The sequence below is a fragment of the Coloeus monedula genome (assembly GCF_965178545.1).
Source record: "Coloeus monedula genome assembly, chromosome: 4".
Taxonomy (NCBI): Eukaryota; Metazoa; Chordata; class Aves; order Passeriformes; family Corvidae; genus Coloeus; species Coloeus monedula.
The window spans coordinates 6,120,565-6,128,062 of NC_138784.1; the positions used below are offsets into that span (position 1 = coordinate 6,120,565).

The following is a 7,498-nucleotide window of genomic DNA, read 5'->3' on the forward strand; positions in this document are numbered from 1 at the left end:
CAGCTATATCCCCAAAACCTTGATTTTGCCTTGCACAGGTTTGCCAGAAAGGTTTCCACCTTTGGCTTGCACTGACAGTGATCTTATTTTCTGGCTGTACAATACATTGCAGGCAGAACTGAACAAGCAGATTAAAATTTTTGAAAGCACTTGTGATATCAAGGGACAGATTAAATCACCAAGACAATTGAATCATATTTTCAGTAGAAGATAACATTGCACAATGATTAAATCCATAGGCCATTTTAACTGCTTTATGTCCTCTGCTTCAAAATATTGAGGCCAAAGTACCTGAGGCCTCTGCTGCTCAAAATGTCATTTTGAATAGCTGTCTAGGGCTATCAAGTCTCCCCTGGAAGTAGAACATAAAAAACCTTCAGTGGGAATCAGAGTTGAAGCATGGAATGCTTACAGACCATTTTCTGTAGAGGCTGATGCAAAGTACTTGGTGGAAAGCGGATGGGTGATAACCCCGTGGCTGTTTATAAGAACTATTTTATTTTAGCTCAGACATTGTTAGTCCTGATGGTTATTTAACTTACTGGATTACCAGATATCTGGGTACCACTAATCCACTACCACAGAAGTCGCTTCTTGCACCTAAACAAAACCAACCCAACACCCATCAGAATTGGAGCTGCTGGGGAAAAGTCAGATCTAAGATGCTGCCATGGAGTCCCCAAGGAGGGAGTGGAGAAGGCAAAAGGAGGTGGCTACTGCAGGTAGGATCAACCCATCTGGAGTTCTTTCAGCTGGGCTTGTGTCCCTGCTCTTTACTTGCCTGGAAAAAAGTAAAAGATGGTGTCCCAGAGTCACCCCTAAGGCTATTGTGCTGATTTGGGTTAGGCCTTGTAAACATGTGTTCAGCTCCCTGCTTCATGCAAATTCTTCCTGTGCCAACAAGCAAGCCATACAGCTTCCCTGTTTGTCACTTCCCTGTCTAGAGCATGTAGACAAAACCTCCCCGTTATCACAGCATGGACTTAAATCAAAGAGTAGGAGGTTCTGTTCTAGGATATTTTTTTTCCAAGTTTTTCTGCTGACATAATAGATACCAGATAATCCTGGAAAGAGAAAAAGATTGTCTTCTAGCAAGCAAATGCAATTGCAAAAGTCTGTAGAGGAAATTATCTGAGATGTTCTTTCTGTCTTTGATTCCTCTTGATTCTGTGAAAATTATTTCTTTCTGAATCAGCTGTTAACTGGGATAGTATTATTGTCTTACAGAAGGCTCACCAGACCTTATTTGTTATTTGTTTTGCTATGACTCTAAGAGATAACATCGTATCTCGTGTTACTTTGACTTGGAAAGAGATGTATTAGAGAGTTTCATTCTGTAATTTGCAGAATAAAATAAAATACCCTTATCCTCACTGAATAATCAAGATCTTTAGCACCTTAATGCTAGCCTCAGCAAGAGAGAAAATTCTGTGAGGTGACTCTGGTTGGTTTCTGTAGGAATAAACCCATGCACCCAGGAAAACACTGTGAAGGGGGACTGAGGCTGGGATCTGATGTGACCTGGAAGTAGAGGAGAGAGAGGCAATGCACCCCAGATGTGGTGTGTGCTGCAGGGCAGGATGCCTGGGCACTGCCTTCAGTACTGCATCACCCATGGGCCCTGCCTGGCCCAGAGAGCTGCAATGGGCATTTCTTCCAGAATCCAGAATTAATGTCTTATCTGGCCAGAATCCACAGCTTAAGTATAAAGCCTTCGTGTTCACCTTTATGGTCAGACCTGTATTTTGAATGTTCTAGTCATCTTTGATTCAAAGACTGGTGACACACAATGGAAGTATCTTCTTAGCCATTAAGGTGACCTTTCTAAAAACACTGGATATTCAGCAGCACTTAACCATGTATACACCCAGCTGCTTGTCTGTGCAATGAAAAATTAGTTTAATGTTTTGATAAGTGACAGAAGAGCCATCTATATATTTCAAACCAAAAAGACAAAATAACTTGGCATATTTTCTTAGTAGAATCACAAGGTATTAAAAATGTTTTATGGAGGAAATACTTTAAGCTATAAAATTTTCTGTTTGTTTTTTTCTGCCTACTGAGATAACAGCAGAATGTTTTGCCTACATGTAACCAGTCTTCATTAGCTGCTGAAAGCTGTAATATTGATTCAAACTTCTTGGAACTTCAGTTCAAAAGAGAGATAATTTTGACTGCTTTGGATGGGAAGTTTCCAAGAAAGGAACGTCCTTTAATAATTGAGGGCTTATTGGTTTTCTTCTTTTCTATTTTTTTAAGATTGTTGGTGCTTAGAATATACTTTACATTAGTATAGTATACAGTAGTTAGTGTGTTACTCTTCTTTGGATTTATTTCCATCTATATGCTTAGACCCCTTATTTAAACTGTTGGTACCATTAACCACCAGCAATGTACCTAATTATCTTTATTATGGTAAGACCTAGATGCCACTTATAAACATGATTTTGTTTCACTAGATGCTATATAAACAGGCTAAGGCAATCCATGGCTGAACACTTCAGTTTCAGTATCCCGCAGAACAATATATTAAACAAGCAGATAAACATTACATAGGGACAACAGACTTTTTTGATTTGGTTCATTTAATTTGATTTGGTTTATTTAATTTGTTTAAATATTAAGTAAGTGGTGCTCAGTAAAAAATGGAAGGAGATTATTTGATTAGGAAAACAAACAACAGGAGAGATGAGAAGTGAATTCAACAGGGATACAAGAAAGGGAAATAAGGCAAGAAGGGCTAAGGGCTAAAGTGAAGTGTCGAAGAGAAAGTTAGGAGGAAATATATGGATTGAAAACTGTAGTAAAATTCGTGAAGACATCATAACACATGATATTACCAGTAGGTATTGTACTGGTCAGTCTCCAGATGACTGTGGGGTTTTCTATTAAATGTGAGAGACGAGACCGGCATAAAGAGATCTTGACATCAGGGATCCAGAAGGAACTTAAATTCACTCCTCTGATCCTCCTCTGGTCCTTGGTATCTGCAATTTGCCCTGGTAAGGGAAAGCAAGGGAAGCCGTGCTCATCAGTTGGAGAATAGTTCTGTTTTCCATCACATCTCATACTTCACTGGTCACTTTCCATGCCTCTTTAATTAAAACACTGGCCATAACAACACAAAAACTAGATGTGTCCTTTGACATTGACAGAGGTTCAACTAGTAGCTAGTCTGTGGCTATATGGATATTTGGAAAAGTTTGTTGTTCCCCTATACTGCTTTTAGACAGGAAATCTTAATTCGGAATCTGGTCTTTCACATTGTTTTTTAATGAAGTTGAGCCTGTGCCATCTGCCAGCCTTCCAGATTACTTGGGGAACTTCCATGTTGCTATGCACACACAAATTGATACATAATTTAGATTTTATGCTAGATACTCACCTTGAGGCATTTCTTCGCTGATTCCAATGAGGACATAAGTTATCTCTTGCTGTAGTCACTGCGTCATCATTATTCTTTCAGAGCAAAAAGAAAAACAGTTAAATACATTTCCTGTCATAAACCTGAAATCTTGAGCCAGTACCTTAAAATGCAAGAACAAGCCATTAAAAACTGCCCACAAATATGAAACAACTGTTTTAATTTGTTGCCAAAACCAGTTTATCAGATTAAGATGGCTGACTGACTTTCCTTTTTCTGGTCTGTGGTTTGCTGTGCAGGATGTCTTTGTGTCACTGGTTTAAGAGCCTGACCTTTAGTTATGAGAAATAATTTTTTGTTGTTATGAACAGAGCCCAAGGAAACTAGAGCTTCACTTTTACTCTGCTGCCTTTAACGTAAAAATTCCAGTATAGCCGATTCCTACAGTCTACAGCAGAGTTATGGGGTCTGCCCTTAACTCTGGGTAAGGATGTGGAGAATTGTCTCTCTTTACAGAGAGAGGACTTGGATAGGCTTGAGAGGTGGCCCCGTGTGAACCTCATGAAGTTCAACAAGGCCAGGTGCGAGGTCCTGAAGAGGGTTGGAGCAATACCAAACACAGACACAGAACAGGAGGAGAATGGATTGAGACTTGCCCTGGGGAGATGGATTTTGGGGTGTTAGCTGCTGAGAAGCTCAACAGGAGCCAGCAATGTGCACTGGCAGCCCAGAAAGCCAACCTCCTGGGCTGCATCCAAAGCAGCCTGACCAGGAGGTCCAGGGAGGGGATTCTGCCCCTCTGCTCTGGTGAGAACCCACTTGCAGGTCTGCATCCAGCTCTGGGGTCCCAGCACAGGAAGGACGTGGAGCTGCTGGAGTGAGTCCAGAAAGTCAGAGGGATGGAGCACTTCTGCCATGAGGAAAGGTTGATATAATTGAGATTGCTCAGCCTGGAGTATGGAAAACTTCAGGAAAGCCCTAAAGAGGGCCTACAAGAGAGATGAAGAGGGGCTTTCTATAAGTGCATGTAGTGACAGGACAAGAGGGAATGGCTTCAAACTGACAGAGAGTGGTCTTAGATTGGATATCAGGAAAAAATTGTTCCCTGTGAGGATGGTGAGGCCCTGGCACAGGCTGCCCAGAGAAGCTGTGGGTGCCCCATTCCTGGAAGTGTCCAAGGCCAGCTTGGATGGGGCTCTGAGCAACCTGGGATAGTGGAAGGTGTCCCTGCCCATGGCAGGGGGTTGGAGCAAGATAATCTTTATTGTCCCTTCGACCCCAAGCCATTCTATGATTCTGTGATTCCATGGTTTCTACCTCAGAGATCTGTAATCTTTAGTAATTGTTTAGCTACTCCTACAATGTTGTAAAAATGAATTTGTGTTTGCAGAGGGCTCTGCGATGATGAGATGAAAGGTTCTGAATAAGTACAGTTATTAGCCAGTGTTTAACAAGGTTTATCACACTGCCTGTGTAAACAGTATTTACCTTAGAGTTAATACAGGGTGAGATCTGGGCATCCCACACTACCTTTTACCACTTCCATTGAATCTCATCTAGGAACATTTGAGATCTTTGTCTTTAGTTTGCTGCAGCTCAGTCCAAAACTCTCAAATGAGGCTACTTTGTTGATAAAACATTGTAGGCGCGGGAGTGTTCGGTCTGGACGGGGCGTAGACGGACGGAGACGGATGGTGACGAGAGATCTCTGTAGTCAGATCTTGGAACATGCGGTTTATTGCAAAGGGCGTGGGTACAGGGGCACTGCTTAGAGCTGCAGCTGGCAGCTCTGAGCAGGCCCAAGAGAGCAAGAGTGTAAGCGGGTAAGCAAAGAGAGAATAGTAAGAGTCTACAGTAAGAGTGTATAGTAAGAGTGTATAGTAAGAGAGTCTAGTAAGAGAGAGAGCATGAATGTCTGAAGTCCTGGTTACAATACAATAAATCATCTTCTGTACTGAATATTCTAATTGTCACTAACCAATCTAATACAAGATACAAATCCTATAGCATTTACATACAGCCTATAAGAGTTCTTATATTACCATAGAGTGTTACATCTTAACTTCTAAAAACTACTCTTTGGACCCCTTCTGCTGAGCTAGTAGGGTCTGCTCTGACCCTTGGACCTGCCTGCAAGCAGAGGGTATTGTTCAATCAAGAGGGGATTACATTCAGTCGGCCATACCATTGTTTTCCAGTTGTTCAGTAACTAAGACTTGGTATCTCAAAGGTGGCTTTCATTTCGATGTCGCTTATAGTTTTCATATTCCCAAAATCTTTTGTCAGGCAATCATATTTATAAGGCTTTCCTGTTTCATCTTTCCCAACAAAACATAGTTTACTTAAATCTTGGAAACAGTCAGGAAAGGACCACTTGATTTCAACAGCTGCTTTTACAAGGGCGTCTTGGCAAGAAGTAGTCATTTATTCAACCATCAACACAGAATTAACAAGTGAAGGTACTCTTAAATTAGGTTTTCTAAAGAAATGCGTATTTAAAAGGAAATCTCAAAGTTGATGTATTCATATGCACTATAATACACACTAAAGGAATCTATTGCTGGCTCAGGTCAGCAGTTCTAGGGTTTCTGAGGAGCTCTGCAGTAACTGGGTGTTTACTTCCTCCTCACTGTTGGTATGTGTCTGCCCCAGGAACAAGCCGTGTGGCACAACACTGACAGCAGTCAAGTTATAATCACTTTGCTTGAAGATTTTTGTTTGTGGTTCCAGCTATCATTGTGGATGCAATTCATGCACTTCATATTTTAGAGGACTTATTTAAGGCAATAAAATTCAGCAGGTAACAGAGGTACACTTTCAGTGACGTATATTGTGATCACATGTGCACATTGACCTCTCTCTTCAATCTCACACTGTAAGTTGTTGCTCACTGTATTTATTTAAGATTTGTGCAGTAGTTTTGATGGCAATAAGAACTCAGAATACCCTTCTGCTCCTTGTCAGAATGGACACTCAGAAATTTCTGCTTAAATGTCTGTAAGTTCCTTTGAGTTTCTCTATAAAATACATAAGCTGTTTTCTACCTCATTACTTAAGGAGAAAGTGAGTTCTGTTTTAACTCAGCTGCACAGGGGTTAGAGAGAAAAAAAATAATTGTAAAAAGAAAAATAAAAAGGGTGATTTAAAAGCTTATGGAGCCAAAGAGAATTTGCTAGCTTTCAGTATTTCATAGTACTTACCATGAAGGTCAGCATGTGTCTTCCTCTTTGAAACCTGTCCAATTTCCATTCAGATACAGCTGCTTCAAATGCCTTTGTTCAGACACAGGTTTGAGCAACTCCAGAATATTGTAGAGGAGAAGGGAGGGGACAAGAGGAACATTCTGACAAACCTGAAGGCCTTGTCATATCTTATCACAAAGCAAAAGCTGTATTCCTGTGAAGGTTGTCCCAAGGATGGGCAGAGCAGCAGCGTGTCCACTGGCTAACACTGCCCAGAGGAGCTGTAAATAGAACCTTTTTCTGTCCCTGGTGCCAGCTAGATGCTAGATTTGTGATCATGGCATTTACAGTTCAGCTCTGCTCAAACAGCCTCTGTGCCAAACAGTAGGCAAAAAAAGAAAGCAAGCAAGGAAGCTTCTCCAGATCTCAGCACGGGGGATGGAGAAAATCAGATGATGAATTCATTATAGGCACAGAGTATTTATGGCTGAAGTAAATATTTCTCCTGGGTCAGATCCCTTTCTATCTTCTCTGATAAATGAACTGGCATCAATGGACATATTACAAAGGCTTTATGCTGTGGCTTTACTTTATCCAGACATATAGACAGAGGAAAGATGTGTGTTTTTCCCTCAACCCAAGACCTATTAATCACGGCTTTGTCTGTGTAAGCTCCGAGGATCCAGGTCTGAAACACTAAAAATTAAAAAAAAAGGTGTTTTTCCTTTACCACTTTGCCTTACAATCTGCAATTCAGTGCTCTCTCCAAGAGAAGCAAACTTCAGCAGATAACACCCAGAGGAAAGAATGCATAGCACTGGGCATAGGCTGCTGGCTTTCCTTGCTGACTGGAGGCACCAAATCAATAGTGTACTAAGGTGGAGGGGTTTTTTGCAGGGGGAGGGTCAGGTCTTTTTGGGGTTTTGTTGGTTTGGGTTTGTTTGGTTTTTTT

General features: G+C 41.1%; 1 long non-coding RNA gene across 1 annotated transcript; it reads right to left on the reverse strand.

Annotated features, from left to right (window-relative positions):
- Nucleotides 1-2,577: 2,577 nt before the first annotated feature.
- Nucleotides 2,578-6,799, reverse strand: LOC309572020. Its single transcript, XR_014226337.1, has 3 exons — nt 6,565-6,799; nt 3,386-3,459; nt 2,578-2,999 (listed from the first exon to the last, which is right to left on the reverse strand). It is a non-coding gene; the product is annotated as an uncharacterized lncRNA (long non-coding RNA).
- Between the last annotated feature and the right edge of the window lie 699 nt (nt 6,800-7,498).